At 44.2% G+C, this 18067-nt stretch overlaps 1 long non-coding RNA gene across 1 annotated transcript in view; it reads left to right on the plus strand.

The window, feature by feature from the left end:
• LOC111248201 (uncharacterized) overlaps nt 1-17851 on the plus strand; it is a 21309-nt gene extending 3458 nt beyond the window's left edge. The window contains exons 3-5 of the long non-coding RNA XR_002672461.2: nt 7250-8629; nt 15167-15675; nt 16219-17851. This is a non-coding gene — a long non-coding RNA (uncharacterized LOC111248201). The remainder of the gene's footprint in view (nt 1-7249; nt 8630-15166; nt 15676-16218) is intronic.
• Nucleotides 17852-18067: the final 216 nt, after the last annotated feature.

Genomic DNA, 18067 nt, shown 5'->3' on the forward strand with positions numbered 1-18067 from the left:
TATATATATATAGAGAGAGAGAGAGAGAGAGAGAGTTCTTAGGTATCACTCTTGTCAGTAGAGGCGTAATATAACGGTAAGCGTAATACTAAAAATAAGAAGAAAATCTACAAACTACTTAGAAAATAGATAAACTCAGCTGCTTATCCGGCCCGTTATGTTCGTTTGGCCGCGGCCGCTGCCGTTACTTCGGATAGCGCGGCTTCACCGCGAAACCGTTGATGTCATTGTGGCCACTGTTGATATCCGATGAGCGTCGGGAGTCGAGTTCACCTGAGTGGTACGATGGAAGGACGAAGCATTTCTTCAGTTCACCTCTTGTTGATTTAGTGGTAAACAACACACGGCCGACGGAAATGACGGACGGATACGAGACGCACAGCGTTATGCTGATTCAGTTGATCGCGGTTTAGATCGATTTAGATCAGAAAAAGATTCGCGAGAACGCGGACACATTTTAGTAGTAGAAGAGGTCACTTCTATTATCCGTTGTTTCGCTTTAGAAGGATACGACAAGAAATCAAAAATGACAGAATACTTCCAAATAGCCCTGATCCTGAAATAGATCCTGATTTTGGGCAAGGTCACTTCGATGTGAAAATGGACAGACTCGCACGGTAAGAGACTATTTACAGAGTTTATCTTTTACTAAGGGATAGGAAGATGTAGAATGTATAACAGAAATTCATGGGAGAACACCCGCTAGTCGCGCAAAGCCTCATAAAGAGAACACGAGAAAAAATTCGCAGGGACGTCTGTTTATTTGTGGATTGTCTAACACTGAGAGTTTCGTTAACTGTTTTCTATTGGGTAAACATTAAGTTGTAAATTATCGTAATAGTAATTCGATTACTATTATGATAATGAGTTTACGCGAACAGAAAAACAGCTTAAGCTTCTAAGTGTCGGCAGGGAAAGTGAAGGATTTACTGCCACTTTATTCAGGTGAATTTATGGGAAACACATTTAAAAATGATAAAAACCCGGAACTTCGATAGAGGAAAAGCGTATGACGATCCTTATGTACGACGGAATTGCTTCTTACAATCGGTTATAGCCATTGTTTAGAGTAAGTTGTACGATAATTTCCAATTAGAATTCTTCAGTGTTCAATATGAGCCTTTATCTGTGAGTAAAACGGACCAAGTTAATTACGAGTGAGTGTTTGGACATACTAGAAGATTATGAGTTTCTACATATATATATATATATATATATATATATATATATATATATATTACCTAGAAAAAAGGCTAGTTAGCGTTTGTTGCATCATCATCATCGACATCGATATAAAACGTAATTAAGTTGAGCCCACAATTACTTCGATGTGTATTTGCTATCAAATTCCTGCGTTATTGTTTGTTCTATCCCGCCGTAGCATAACACACCTAATAGCAGACTTTGAAGCGTAAACCCCATTTATATATGGTTCAAATAGATGTTTGCAGCTATGAATTCTCACTCAGGGGCAAACAGTAAAATGGCGTATAATCCACTTATCGTAATTTTACTCTTTGCCCCTGATCTCCGATTTTGTTCTAGCCAGCCTCCCATCGCTGACCTATGTTTTCTCTATTGATCTCTTTTTGAATTCTGTGCCTTTTCTTCTGTTCACCAGTACAGCCTCTTCCTTCCTTTTCGGATAACCGTCCACGGCCCACCTGTTCGCTTTGAATATTTCTACGCCGTACTCGTATCCGTATGTGAATTCGCTCAAGTATTCGTATTACGTTGTTGTACGTCTGCGTGAGAATGCTGGTGTATGAGGGAAAACGAGTTAGATTTCCAAACTTGTTTGACTTTACTCGCAATATATATATATATATATATATATATATATATATATATATATATATATATATATATATATATATATATATATATAGCAGAAAAGGGCGTTGGAGGCATTTTCTGCTGCCGTTGCCATTCTGTCACGTATTACGCTACACCTGAAATAGTACGCATTGCTTCTGGCTGATAGCTGCTGCAGATACTGTTGTCATCTTCGCTCTCTGTTGGCTACTAGCACGAGCTGGCGTATTCTGGGTGTCGGTGTGTCAGGTTTTTGGGCTGTCCCATCTGATCATGATACGATCAGAGGAACGAAACTGTTCTGGTTGACGGTCTCCCTCTGGCCTGGTCCGGCACGGCCGATCCAGTTGGTCTAGAACAAAGAAAAAGCTACAGGCAACCTGCACAAGGCTCGGGCACCCTCCTCTTTTTCGTACATAAATTCCGAACCGTGGCAGACGTCGCGTCGGATAGTACGCTCGACCAGTGCGCTATGGATGATTTTGCTTTTGTTCCTCCTGCCGCCGCCGCCGCCGCCGCCGCCGCCCCAAGACTGAAAACTCAGACAGTTTTTACGATTTTATTTTCAACAGCAGCATTATTAGCATTGTGGAAAGCAGTAACAGCACAGGGTATACGTGGATTGACACCACATCCAAACGGATCCATCCACTTCTGAGCCACACATAGCGAAGTACAAACAACATGCGCAAATATGCCTCCTTTCTGCTTACTTCTTGTGAACGCGTTTAGACGCCTATCGGTGAGCTCTCACAGTCGAACAACTCAAAGTAAAGCGAGCAGTCGACTGCTCAGAAAATGCAAGGGGGCGATATGCGACGCGACGAGATGCTATCTGCAAGACTAGCGCACGTAATAGTCGCGCTAAAGAGTCTTAATTCTCAAATTTATCAAGTGCTGCCGCCATTTTAACCTGCATCGTACATCGTACTAACATATAAATAGTCTGTGATAGCATCTATTATGGAATAGTAGTAGAAGCATTTATTTAGATTTCTTGTCGCTAGTAGCAGTGTACAATAACTGATGGCGAAAAGTAAGTTTCAACAGAAGCATCGCAGCGACAACCTCAGCAGCGACTTCATGCCCATAAAAACGTGAAGAACATATATATATATATATATATATATATATATATATATATATATATACGTGATGTATATATATATATATATCTACAACAACTGACGCGATTTTTGCGGCTAGCTTACTTGGACAATAGCTTCGTATAGTTACTCTGAAAATATTTATTAATATATCATCAGTTTTAAAGAGCTGTATAAAAAGTAAACAGTCGAGAGCGCAAGAGTGAATACTACAGCGCCGTGCTAATATTGGCATTGGAAAATGAAGACTTTGTGGCTGCCATTATACCTGCTGCTACACCTTACATGGTAGCCAGGTCATAAGAATAGTTAGTCAAACACTGAACTACTGCCTAATGAGTTCATATGAGGTGTGATGATGGCAATCCTGGCAGTTAGGAAACGCTGCCAGGATGACAGTAACATTTTAAACATACTACAAAAATAAAACGCGTTCTCTCATCCGCGAAGACCAGAAGCGGACCAATATAGTACAAGGTCACTCTCACATACTTGTTATTGACAGTGTGGCCCTTGTTCGCAGCTAAATGGTTGGTAGTTGCAGATATCCAATGGATACTCGTGTGGAGCTGCGAGACGTTTAAACTGCGGCCGTACAAATTGCAACGGGACGAACGGCTTCCATGCTGCGCGAGGTCGACCGATTGATCGATCGCCGTTGCCGTCGTCGTCGTCGTCGTCGTCACAAGTATTCAGAAGAACAAATGTAAGAAGCAGAAAACGAAGAGAAAGTCGTCGAAGATGCAGCCACATAAAGACCATCTTGTTCCCCCGTTCCCGTTGTGGCTGGTAGCCGCAGCTGGCGCTGACTTGCACCAGCCATGTCTTCGGTCCCGTCGTCGGCCAGCCGATTCAATGAATCGACTAAACGCTACATACATATGTCTATTTGTATGGCCACACAGCCTAGCGCGGCGCTGTGTCGTATCGACCGAACAACACCTCTGCAGATTGGATACTCCAGCGTCCAGCAAAGGTCGTGCAGCTTCGGATGACCGCTACTTCGTGGCATACCATATGACAACACACAGCGTACAGTAGAAACGTATGTTGTCCGGCAAAATGGCCACTTCAAGCTTGAAGCGAAGAAACCAACGAAGAATTTGGCTGCCAGTGAACCTGCGTGCAGTCAGCGGCCAAGACGTCGATCACCACCAACGACGACGACAAGGTCGGCCGTTTGTCTTCGTATTGGGCGGCCAACCAAAGAATCGATAGACCAACTCGTGCGGCTGCTTCGTGGAGCAGCCGTAGTACAGTCCGCACGGGCTCAACGAAGACGCCAGCAAAGCAATGCGCTGCTGTTAAAGATGGTGCTAGTGGTCGTCGTCGTCGTCGTCGTCGTTGTCATCATTATCATCGTCACCATCATCATCATCGTCGTCGTCGTCGTCGTCGGCGTCGTCGTCGTCGTCGTCGGCGTCGTCGTCCTCGTGACCACTGTACATGAACGAACGATGAATGAAAACGAGCCCGAAGTAAAGAACTAATTTATGGTTTAAACGCTATAGGTAGGATTCCTACGGTTTTCCTGCTAATTACTACCTACACTGATAACGGGTAGAAAAAAGCCTAAAGATTCAATCCGGGAGCTACTTATATATGCACTATTGATTTTAGAACATGTGCATAGTTATACCAGCAGACTGATCAACTGATCTCGTTCTTTTATCAACGTTTTGTCCGCTTCTGCCTTTTACATTTCGATAAATATTGAAAGCTATAGAAACACCCGAACCACACACAGAATGGGAATACAATGAGCAAATGTGGTTTTTCTCTTTTCGTTCAAAGAAAAGGAGAGAACATATTTTTTCTGCAGTTTTCGATCTCTTCTACTGTTGTTACTGCTGGAATGGTTTCCTCACTGTCGATGCCTAGCCCGCTTTCCTTAAAGGCTTCCCCAAAATGCCAGGGGATTCCACAACGGGCGGAGGGAATCGAACGGTATAGGGTGGGCTTGAACGCCGATCTCGGGAGGGTTCTTGGCGTTTCTGGGAGGCAGCATGCCGTTGGTGGTGGTTTCTGCTGTAGTTCGTCTACCTCGGTGTCCTTCGTAGGCCGATGCGACGTGACCGCAATGACAACACGCCCGACCCAAGCTTTCCATCCAGCGTGTGCACTGGCTGCAGCAGCACAAGCAACGCATCGGCCATCCCCAGTCTTTGCACGGTGCAGGCTCCTTAGTTCTCCCATATAGCAGCCTGCCAGTTAGCTTGCCTTCACTTTAAGGATAGGAATATCCCTGGTTCCCCCGCAATTGGCCCGGGGCGAGGGTATAGCCAGGCTCCATCTTGCCAATGGAGCAGTGCGAACTCCGGCAACAGAAGACAGTATAGCAGATTGAGAAAGTTTGCCCCGTCGCTACAGTCAGGACGACGACCCAAGAGACGCTCGAGGTCCCAGAGTCAGCATGGGAAGTACAAGAAATGAGTGGGTTTTAGGAAGGACGCTAGCAGACATCACAAGCAACACTATATTTCCAATACTATACGAGATATTGCAGCTGACCAATACCGAGGAAAACGCTAACTAGCGATCAAATCGAGCCAAACAATCGTCTAACCAGTGGCAAGCTTAGCGATAGAAAGCATTCAGGTAGTAATACTGGGTGAACTATAAACTATAGCCAAAGCCATATTCGATGGCTCCGCCAGTAAACGCTGACTGTGTATCGATCTAGCAGGCATTGTACAAGGGGAACGCTGAGACACATGAAAGTTAGAAAAAATGTCACAGAAAACGTAGTATTTTCAACACAATTTTGGTTTTTGTCAACGACTTGTATTTGTTTGGTTTTAATGATTTCTTTATTGTTTAATCACGGCTTAGACAGCATGTTACCAAGACGGATTTTTTTAGCAAGGAGCGTGTGTCATGTTTGTCTCGAGAAGTCCTGAACAAACGCGAACGAAGGTTTTTGATTTAACCCCAAGTAGTTCATGTCCTAAGCTACGGTGCCAATGTTCTGCTAAGACCGTGCTTATAAGTTGGCAATAGGTTCTCATCGGCAATAGTCAGTATCACGAAGACCACAGCAATAATTCTGTAAGACCGAAGACAAAGGCGGAATTATCTTGATTGGGAAAAACTTCATACCTAATGGTGAAAAAGGATCCAACGTCTTGTTACCTTATTTACGACGACCACTTTGTCTGGGACAAATTGTCAAGTGGAGCTCGCTTTACAAGTCGTATTATGCTACATTACGAATGTGTTATGTGAACTATCTTTATAAAGCGATCTATGCGATACAGTATGATAATTTTAATGACTCGGGGGAATTTCAGTGAGGCTTCTGGGGATCGTATATTCAAAAGGGAGCATTTGTTGTATGCCTATTTTTTTGTGCTAGGTAGGTTCGCCTGGTCTGAGAAAACAACATTATAATGAATACATCACGCACCTCATGTGGGGAACCTCATCTTCGTACGGGAATATCCAGAAGGTCATCTTGAGACCATATGTTTCGTGCATATCCAGATGAGCAAACGAAGTGTGCGTGTCACACCGTATCCGCATATGGAGTACGATTTCCTACCATTCATCAGCGTTCACCCATTCGTTTTGCCCGACCTTGTTGGCAAACATGACTGTTTTCCTTAGTCCAAATAATTCGTTACCTTCAACCGTATAGACGGAGGGACTAAAGTCGAAACAAAGATTCGAAAATAATCGATCGTTTAATAAATCATAGGGAAACCACTCTGGTAGGAAAGCGGGACGCCAGTGTGGGACAAACGGGGCGTTAATGTCGAACAACTATATCCGTCTGCACAATGCGGCTAATTAGTGCACATGTTGCAGACATTTTTTTACGTGCTAATAAAAATCACTGAGGGAAAAAAGGATAGCATATCTACCAAAATCACATGTGTTGATTTACTATACTCACGTGCAAATAGACCAAAATGTAGTTATGCTTTATTATCTGCAATAGCCTATTTACAATGGAGCATACGACGATTTTTCCTAACGCAAACGTTGCCGTCCATAGTTTGTTCACGGTATTCAACTGTCGCTTGATGACTCAACTTAATTCGGCATTAATCTCGATTATCTACCTTTCCGATTACCTCAGTCCAGTCAGTATGTACCGTTCGCTTCACATCCATATATATAATCTTCTGTCAATATCGAAATGTGTATAGGTCTAATTAGCTATCGTCCTTTACTAGAGTTTTCATTCAATTATCATCCACACACAATCTTGCTCGTCGTAAAAGACGAAGCCAGTACAAGCAACAACTTCTTTTTCCTGCCATTATTCTTTCTGTCTTTCTCTACGACTTTTTCTTTTATAATTCTTCTGTTGTTTCTTCCGATAGCAGGTAAGACCGAGAACCAGGTAGCGTACGAGAATGCCGGCAGCAACAGGGCCGATGCTTCCCCGGACGCACGAGGCGCCTTATCCATCTACTCGAGAGAGCAATTGACTGACGGCTGGTCCATCTGAGAAAAAATCGTGTGGCATACCACATATCGACCATTCGAAACTTCATTTAGCCCCAGCCGCCACTGCTGCGGCCACTCCAACTTATCTTCGCCGTTCAAACGCCGACTATCACCAACAGCAGCGGAAGGAATTGGCCGTCGTCGCAGTCGTCTTTGTCTTAGCTATTTTCGTTCTTCTACGCCAAGTCAGTCGTCATGAGTCGCCTGCGAGCCATCAGGTGTCGCTCCATACCTCGTTCACTGTGGCGCGTATGCTTCAAAGTTCTCGACTTCATATGAACGAAGTTAAAGTAGTAGTTTCCTTACGTAGATACATAGACATATAGACAAAGACAGACGGATAGATACCAAAACAGGACAGCAGGCGTAACAGCGTCGGGAATAAGGGTCGTGAGGTCGCCATTAACTCGATTAATCTTATATATTAACAAAAAAAGAACAATCATATATCGTATGATAAAAATAATACTAACGAGAAGGATAATAATATAATAACAACAACAGCAGCCAGAAGAAAGCACGGAAAGGTAATTGCATATAGCCTCTCTTTTATCCCCCCAAATTTCTTTACCGTTCGCGCGCGGCCCATTTGAAGCTCCTCCAAGGCGTCCAGAAGAGCATCGGAGCGCTGGAGAGGTCTAACCGTGTCGGTCGGCGGGAAAAAAAGAAATTTTGTGCTTAGCGACTTGATTGTTGTCGTTGCTGTTGCTGTTGCTGTTGTTGTTGTTGTTGTTGTTATTGTTATTTTGTGCGAAAAGCGAAAGGGGGCGGCAGTTGGCTCGATTAAACATGGGACTCTTCCGTACCAGTTGTATAAACTGATTCCCGCGGGTTGAGCATGAATCGGGTAATAATGGATACACCTTCTACATTAAATTAATTAGCTTAACTTCCTAGATTTCGCAGCAGCGCTGCTAATAATAGTAGCACAGAAGCGGCAGAGAGCGAAGCAGTCACTATGGTCAAGACTGATTTGGTCTGATATCGACGTTTTGCCTTGAAAAGGCAACATTTTGAACGTATTGGACCAACAGGATAAGGGTTAAAGCTATACAGGTTATAATCTGAACGTATATATAGCTTTAATCGGTCGAGTGAGTACAAATTCAAAATATTCTAACTCGTCTATTTCGGCCAATTCCGGCTGCCAACTAATTGTTCGTTTTATCTAGGCAAATATGCCATCTTAAGTTTCGTCATGTCCTGTAGGAATTTTCGCTGAACGCTCTATTGTCTCATTGGAGTTGCCGTTGGTAAGTAGCACTCTATAGAAATTTGTTTCCTAAATGAAGTAATACTATAACCGTCTTTTGGTTTTATCTAGCCAGATTTCATTGGACTGAGTTAGTCCCGCAGGTGATGGTGGCAGACAGATTCAGAGACAACGCTCATTCTAGTTCTGGAAGGTCTGTAGCTGAGTTTGCGTGAATCGAACAAATGCCTTTCGATAGATACAATCTGCTCGTTCAGACAACTGCCAACACATACGATGTCCATGAAGGTTTGCGAACGAGCGAGCATTATGTAACCTGCTTGTTCTTATCGTGTTCAGTACTCTTATCTGTGTCAATGGTAATATTTAGTAACAATTAGACGATGCTAAATTGTTATCTCGTCAATTTATTCAGTCACTTATCCTTCCGTTTATTGATTGTTTGATACATTCGACATGCAGCATTTAGTCAACAAGCTACTGATCGTACACACGCTCTATCTATTTCTGCTGCTCGTTGCACCAACTGGAGAACACTAGGAGTCGCGGCTGCAGCTGTTGATAATAGCCAACTGCTTACACCATCAGCGCCACTTTTACAACTATAAATTTCACGCGGCAATAACGACAGCGTCGCTTCGAACGATGACTGACGACAGGTAGAAACACTCTGAGGTGGTGGCCCTCACATGAAGGCGGTATCTCGTGTTGCGATTTGGCATTTTGCTGCGTTTCGCTTCGCCGCTACCGCCGACCACGTCTTTCTGTGTCCGTGCATTCAAATGTGCCGCGCTCCAGATGAAAGCGCCGAAGTCATAACTGCCACCGTGGGCGCTGACCGGCTGACTGGCTGGCTGGCTGGCTGGCTAGCTGGCTGACTTCACAACCGTATTTGCATTTTATAACTCACTAATCGCTGAATCCAGCCGCCATTGGTGCTGCTACAGTGGCCGTTACCAGTGCGATAGCGTCAAACATTTCCATACACGACGGTGGTAACCGGTAGCAGAAGCTATATAGAAGTGATGTTGTACTTATATACACCGATGGCGCTGCTGTTGTCGTCGTCGTCGGGTGAAATGTCAGAAACAGGCAGTACTCACTGGCAGACAATGGTAGGAATCGTATAATATGATACGTTTGTGTCTTCTACAATGGGCCTGTGAGGGCATGGCGGTATTATATGATTGCCATTCGTCCCAACAATGAATAAACTCAATCTCCTGATTAAACATGTAAGATAAGGCTGCAATAAGAGATTACTAACTCGTTGTTGACTTTTTCCGCTAAAGACGTTCCATCGAAGTAGGTAGGTGGGTCATCGGGAACGGCCATGGGTGTAGGCAAAAGCAGTGCGGTTGCAAGAATAAATCAGCAGTGTTTAGCTTAACTATATGACGTTAATTTTAAGGAACAGATATGAATACCAGATGGGTGTGTCTACTCAGGTTTGTGAGCCGTTGCTATTGGCGACCAAACGCGCCATCTTTTCTGAGAACAGAACCTTAAGAAGTAGATTGTCAACGCTTTTTCTTTCATATATATACACACGGTACGGCATTTAAATTGAGACTAAACTTTGACGGCTACTTGTCGTCGCAGACATGTGTTTACCCACGGCTCTTGAAACCGGACAGAAGTTAGCTTTTTCGACAATAATTTAACCACGGCGAACATGGAAGTGGAGCAACGATTTTGCCCGATTGGGCCGTTCATCTAAACTCCAATGGTTAGATATTTTACGCCTTTTTGCGTCTTTTGAACTTTTTGGCCGCTTTGGGAGCTTCGGTCTGTTATCAGTCAACAATTTAATTCTATTAGAATGTCTGTTCATTTGTAACGTATTTAAGCGATACACACAATCGATCTTGGTCGGTGTAAACTCGTCAGGGTGACACAGTTCGAAGAAAACTTAACGGTTTACTGTTGAAACGTTATTTGTGGATGAAGAACGAATTATATTGAAAATAACTAGCTAGTAGTTTAAGTTCCGAAACGAAACTGAATCACGGTAGATAATGATCATGTTAAAAAAACATGATCGTGACGAGTGACATTTCTAACAAATACGATGAGAATCGTCATAATCTCTGTTTTTATTTTTTTTTTTTACACGTTTCTATATTTACACGCTCTTGATGATGCTATAGTGTAGGCGATGAGGTACAAGGCACTAACGAAGAACTAGGCCTGATCCAATCTGAAAGTTCTGCCAAGACGATTTGGTGCAAGTCTGCTCTATTGACAAATGAATTAGCTATCAATGCAGAATTACCTAGCAGATATAAAGTTATCATTATCCATCCTCAGAAGGCTGAATTTTATTTACAATTATCGACTTTTGCTTGTACTAGTATCCTATGCGGCTATAAGATTACATTGTTGAACAACTATCTTAAGGCGTAAATAGCATCAGAAAATATAGCTGATCTTTACGTTCATAGTAAACCCATAATAAAACAACGTTCTCGATTCTAATATCTACTCTGAAGTTTTATTCATACTACAACTAATTGTTAAAAAAGCGTACAAACGTCACATGATGCCCCTAGATTTCTCTCAAGTAGTCCGAGTATATAATTTCTAAAATGATTTCAGCGTGTACGTCAGTTTCCATAGTGTAGATCAGACCATGCGTACCCTCGCACACAAAGGCGAAACGGCAGACAGACAGACAGATACAGTCATGTACTAACGGGGTCAATACGGAGACGACGCAACTCATCCGGATTCTACCGGCAGGATGCAACAGTCATTAATATTATCGACTCATCTGTCACTCTACAAACTCCACCGATGCTTGTAGCTATTTAATGTCGGCAAAGACTTCCATTGCTGAAATCGGCCTCGAGTGTCGCCCATCGGACTTGATCAGCATCTTTGCTATTGTTGGCTTCGATCGGATTTCCAATAATTACCACCGTAGCTCTTTATCCCAGTTCGGATTGCTCGCTCATTAACAACAAATGACACAACAGCAACTATCTCAGACAACAGATAGGTAGATACATGTATGTCTTGGTTAAGCATTGGGATCAGTTGCCCTTGGCTGACATACGAGTAGACAAGAGTTCTTTGACAGGGTGGGAGATGTCTCCACATTGTTAAGCGTACAGTGACCTTTTGGGGGTTTATTGGGTGTGCAACAACACTCATTACCACGCACACATATGCACATACAGGCAGATCGTGCTGATTCGCACTGAATGTACGGGCAGAGGGCACACTTCAATCAGCAGTAGGATAAGCGATCTACATATCAGAAGATCAATGGTTTTGTTTTGTTGGCTCCTAGTTGGCCGGATCGTTCGAATGAACTTACACAAAAACCTTCTATTTCGATGGAAATATTTTCTTGAAACACCGCTTAATACGTCTCTCGTTTTGTGCGCGACAGACCTTCACTGGCACTGCCATAGTTGGTGTAGCTGCTTTCGCTTCGACCATCTAAAGAAATAGTGCAGTGCGGGAATACGAGAACTTCAGTTCCCCATGAGTGGTCTACAAGACGTGCCGCCAGCAGCAGCGCTCGTAACAGGAACCACGCCAACTTCAGTGACGTCTGAGCTTACCACATCGTGCCAAGCATCCGAAGCCGCTGCGGCTATACCCGTCGATGACAACAGCCACGACTGTAACTGACATACAGACACAACGGGGCTAAGTAACGACAACACCAACTTGTTATTGCTAAAGAAAAGTCGGCGACAGTAGCTGCAGATACAGGAGTAGCGGCAGCGGAGGAAGCCTCTACATGATGAAGATTGGAAGAACGAGCGGAATCGAGCAGCCAGCCGAGCGCCTGAACCAAATCCTGATCGCATCACTTTGGCATGTTTGAATCTTCTCCGACATCCTACCCAACGGCCCCTTAGCATCTGCATATGCCTGTCCGTGTGACTTTGTCTGGCCGTCCGTATCAGTGAGTGTGCGCGCAAAAGACGACAGAAAAAACCAAGAGCTTTGATGCAACCGTTGACTTCGTTCAGCAGCGAACAACAACGACAGCAGCAGTCGAGCGACGACGAGGACGACGACGACGACGACAACGACGACGACGACGATGACGACGACGACGACGACGAAACGAACGCCGAAGAAAGAGTTCCAGCTGAGTAGTCCGAGTGGAACCGAAGTCTGCACCGTCGAAGAACCCGCCCGCTTGTGCGTCCAGGCCACCACCGGCGGTTGTGGTTCATAAAGACAAGGCAAGACTGAGAGCAAGCTGCCCTAAAGGAGAAACGCGCCCTAAGTTTCCAATGAGGAAAAAGCCAACAACGAGAAGAACAACTAACCAGCAACTAGTACTGAAGTTGCTGAAGAACGGAAAACTACATAAAGTTATTTTCTTTCTCTTCATATAATGCAAGTTAGGGCCCACAACGAAAGTTAGCACCACTGCCGCCTGACGCAGCCCAACTGCAACAAATTGCAGACTACAGAGTCAATGAGGGTGGAATGAAAGCAAGTGCTGGGTACCTCTGGGCACCGCGCTGGATACCTCTTTGCTATCTATAGTAGCAATACTCGGTTAACAATGAACGGCATTTTGCCACAGGCACATCCGCAGTTCTTAATAGTCACTAATGCCATTCCTGTCGTCTGGCAGATAGACATACAGATGCACAGACAGAAGGTCTTTACAGGGAGCGTTGAAGGTCTCAACACCATCGCCATGCTGCTATAGTCAACTCGCCAATGCAGTGATACTCAATGCAGAAGCAGTCCTTAGCACATCTTCGCTTTTTGCAGAAGCAAACTTAGCCAACCGGCAGTGCCGATGGCCATACTGCTTAGAGCATTATAGCAGCGGCGTTTGTATACTACTGCAACTGCTACAATGATATATTAGCACTGGGTCTGCTTAAGGATTCGGTTTCGGTAGCGAGCAACAAATGTTAGATGTTAGGCCGTTCTGCACCGCAGGAAATGGGATTCTATTCCATTTCATCTTTCTTTTTCTCCCTTGTCTCTCTCTATCTCTCCCTCGTCTCGCTCTCTTCCTCGCTCTCTTTAAGCTTTCGGCAGAAAAATAGGTAACCAAGGTTCGGCAGGGTTCAGTGCCGCGTGAACTCGGTCCGGCTTTGAAGCGAACGCGGTATGATATTGCATAAAATAAGCCGTGTTTCGGATACCTGGTAACGGAGCGACCGCGCCCATCTGCAATTCTAATCGACGACTGTTGAGCGATCCGACAGAAGCAGAAGTGGAGGCAGGATAAGTAGTAACCGAAGGATCAATAAGAGCAGAAAATCGAGGCCGAAGGCCCAGAGGGCCACCACACCCCCGCTAACCGACGATAAAACTCGAAGGGCCTGAACAGCCAGTATGCTGCGATATAGTTTAGTCCACGTTGAGGATGCAAAGAAGTTATAAGTTAATCACTAGTCCGCAAGCTTACTGATCTTTGTGTGACGACGACCGCAGCTAGCACAGGCAATTCTCCATTTGAAAAATGACCGCGCCGTTGACACCGACTCCAGTGCCGGCATCACAATTGCATCTCCTTGCTGCTTATAACGAACAGCTAGAAAAATATTACGGTTATTTCTGTAGCGGGGAATTGCTCCATATTCTAAAAAATGAGCGCGTGTAAGATATAGATTTTGTGTCTCAAACGAAAAACCTCCGGGGCTGAGTATACGTGGTGCGGAGATGCGATGTGGCAATCTGTAATTTGCGGTAACATCTCTTGAACACAAACAGTTGAGAGTAAGCCACTACTAGTCAACAAGTGTATACAATTACGCGTCTATTGGTACAATATCCGATCCTTAATTTTGCGAGCACGATTTCGCTTTTGGGAACATCGACAGTAATCTGCTCTAGAGGGATGAGTGATGCTGCTAGGGGTACGAGGGGGAGCTTCACCCAGGCAGTAGTGGAAACAGCCAAGTGTCAACATGCGATGGCGGAAATGCTCATCGGAGACCGCATCCTAACGGAGTAACGCGCCATATCGATGCGAGGCGTTGAGACATTGGCACTCGTTTTTAGATACTCCGACAGATCGACTGTCTGCATCTCATGACTGCTGATCATCGTTGATACCCGTGCTGTTTGTGAATGTATCCTTTTAGAACATTTTAACCTTTATTTTAAATCGTTAATGCATTTCGTTGAAGAGTGAAGTCCATGCTTGCTTGTACAGATTGCTCTCCGGAGGGATGACTTGTGGATCGCGCGTTTTGTTGTGTCAAGGCACCCACTCTTGCAGGGAGCATCCGTCTCAGAAGGGAACGCCCAACAAGACGATGAAGATACGCATACATACACACACCCACACATTCACGCAAACACACACACACATAAGATTTCGAATTCAGCGAAAACGTCAAGCGAGGGAGCCAGCAACCCCAGAGTCCTGTCGATGACATGATCACGTCTTGGCAGAGAAAGAGCGATTTCTACGTTCTAGACAAGCGATGTCTGACAACAGCTTTAATATCGAATCTCCCTTTTTTGAAGATAGAGGCAAAAAATAGGCAAATATTAAACTGTGGGAGTAGGCAACATCAAAAAGAAATCTAGCGGTTTTTTACCTTCTTAGCAGGAACGGTCTATTTTTCCTCGTCAGGTTTTTCACCGCTCTACGCATCATTTGACAAGATGAAGTATGATCGGAATTGGCATAAGAACGCGTCGTGCGTCACAAGGCATAAGAATCATCGTAGACGATCAGCTCACAGACCGAAAAGCAGACCGACAACTGACAACACTATCGTTGACGGAACGACAAAGTCTCAAACAAAATTAGAGGAAAGAAAAATTTCGGAAGATCTGAATTCACGATGAACGTCAGAACGAACGGGAATCGTCGTCGCCACCTCGTCAGGGTGAACATTCCGAGCACAAGATAGCACCACATAGATACATCAGGGACGGACGACGACGACGACGGCGGCCGCGTAAAGCTTACTGTGCGATGTGCAGACGACCGGATACACTTTACGACCTCGCTAACTTCGGCGTCACACAGCGAGAGGCATCGAGAGAATGACAGGGAGTGTCGGGGGGAGAGATTGATTCCATTTCTTGACCTGTTCTTGGAAAGAAGAACCATACGGGAGGTAGTTCAACCAGGAGGTGGGTAAAAAGCAACATTAGTTATGGTTTAAAGAGGGAGCATTTGAAGGACGGTGCCTGACGTTAGATGGGCATCGCATCATGCAACCATTGGGTGCATCCATCCAGCTCGCATTCCCATACCCATAGTCCCACATATTATAGACCCAAAGTTACTGATCTATTTATCTTGATCAGTTGCTTATTAGATTCGTTGAAAATGTCTATCGAAGACTGAGAGCTAAGAATAAGAGTCAAATTTCGAGACAAAGATCTTAGGACAACGTCATCCGGAGTAGGAAACACCGCGCTGTTTTTTTTGAAGGAACGCTATGTTTCCTTGAGCTTTAACAACAGCTGTGCGACTAGAAGTTTTTTTCTACCCGGCAAACTTAAACGCCTTCATATAGAAATCGTATATAACACGGCTTCGGACTCGGATTTCATCTCATTCTAGGACCTTTTATTTTTTATTGTTAGTTCAAGACGACATGAAAAATTAATTAGACCATCACTGAAAATTACATTTTTATTTTATGCCAAATTTTGCTCTTTGTGGATCAGGTTCAATCAGCATTCCGCGCTAGTTAGCAAAAGTTTAACACTGACATGGTGGCAATTTGTCGCGGCCGCTTAATCATCGACCTGGGACCACTGATTAGCCGTAGGGCTTCATCAAACAGACACCGAAGCATAACGAGAGTAACAGATTCAAAACTCAGTTCAGACGAGGCACGCCACAGTAGCTCGCCACAGGATCCGCCCACACTCAAAGTCAGTGACGCGTGCACTTTATGACGTCTTCTGAATTGACGATGCGGTTCCAACGACAACAATGGGAACGAACAACAACAACACAATGACAATCGAGCGGACAGGGCCAGTGGACGACGAGAAGAAGACGGCAGCGGTACAAAAGAAATGAAAAGGCCGAGGTCCTAGATAAGGAAATAAGGGTTTGTTAAAGTCTTCAATCGATGTCGCAGTCAAGAGTACAGTCAACAAAAAGACTGCGCGTTTGCCACCATCCTGCATACTTTTAATTCGCTTAATCTAATGGCCTATGTCGCTTCGGCTCCTGGAACGTACAACTCCCAGGTTAGAAGCATTATACCGCCATTAGAAGTGAGCAAAGTAACGATTTATCCAACCACATGGTTTGAATTTCGAACCCTTCGGAATCTCCTATACAAAAAGTCCTGGGACTCATATTTTAGGATCTGCACACTGTTTAAGGTCGGACTTTTTTCGACTCCAGCGCTTCCGTCGGTTAATCCTAATCTTAACCTAATTCTATGATATACCCCTAATGTTTTGCCATCGCACGGAGAAGATTTCACGTAAGGAAGATAGTCCGATTGTACGCATTTCGCCCGCGAAAACAATTGTATTCCCTTACATTTTCGAAGGAGAATTAGCAAAATCTGGCAACGGCGTTCCTGAGATCAAGCAACGCAGTGCCGATCAGTATATTTGTGTCATTAGCCTTTGTTGATATATTGTCGAAACAAATACGCTCGGAGCTGGAAGGAGAGCTCAAGTATTTAGATAATCATTTATCTACTGCATTACTCCGACGGGGTCTTGCCAGTTACGATGATTTCAATAATGAAAAAGCTCAGCGGAACTTCAATTGAAATTCACTGTTCATTTCTCACTCTCCAGGTGTGTACAGTCGGAACGCTATGGGAATTAATAGAAAAACGAGGCGAGCAGAGACACTGCCAGCGGTTGGCCAAAGAGCGGAAAGTAGCATCTGCATGTGTGTCTGCGTGATGTTCGCCGATGCATAAGAAGGCTGTGGGGTGTTTTAATGATGCACCTCGCAGGTCCCTTATAATAAACATACACAACGATGTGATGGGAGTGCTAAAAGTGGGGACGGCATCGATATAGGTTCACTAACATGGCCGGCAACACACAATAAGGACGCAGTGTTCGATGAGCGAGCGAGCCACTTGACCGCAGGCATAAATATCATTAGATGTAGAAAAAGAAAGAGGAAAACTTTGAGCGGAGGGACTCACAGGAAAGCTAACGAGGGAAAATAAAATGAATGATATATACAAACATAAATGAATAAATGAGAATTTTAAATTAGCAATGTTCGTCACGTACTCTCCTTCCCTATGGCCTTCGGTGTTCTAGTTACTTGGAGTTCCTTAGTGCTGCGATATAGCTAATACGCTGTTTTGAATTGGAAGGCCCGCTTGTTCCCAATCGTTGAGCATAACTTTGGTTCTTATCTAGTTGTTTTTTTTTTTTTTGTACGTACGTGTTATGTACTGTTTCTAGCTGTACACGTACTTTCCCGCGTCTATTTCAAATTTGGCAAAACTTAACAAGAAACTTAAGCAAACGATCTGTCTCAGGTGGAAAGATAGGGAGGAATGGTATATTCAATTCAAAAGGC

This window comes from Varroa destructor, unplaced genomic scaffold, assembly GCF_002443255.2.
Source record: "Varroa destructor unplaced genomic scaffold, Vdes_3.0 BEIS01000003.1, whole genome shotgun sequence".
Lineage (NCBI taxonomy): Eukaryota > Metazoa > Arthropoda > Arachnida > Mesostigmata > Varroidae > Varroa > Varroa destructor.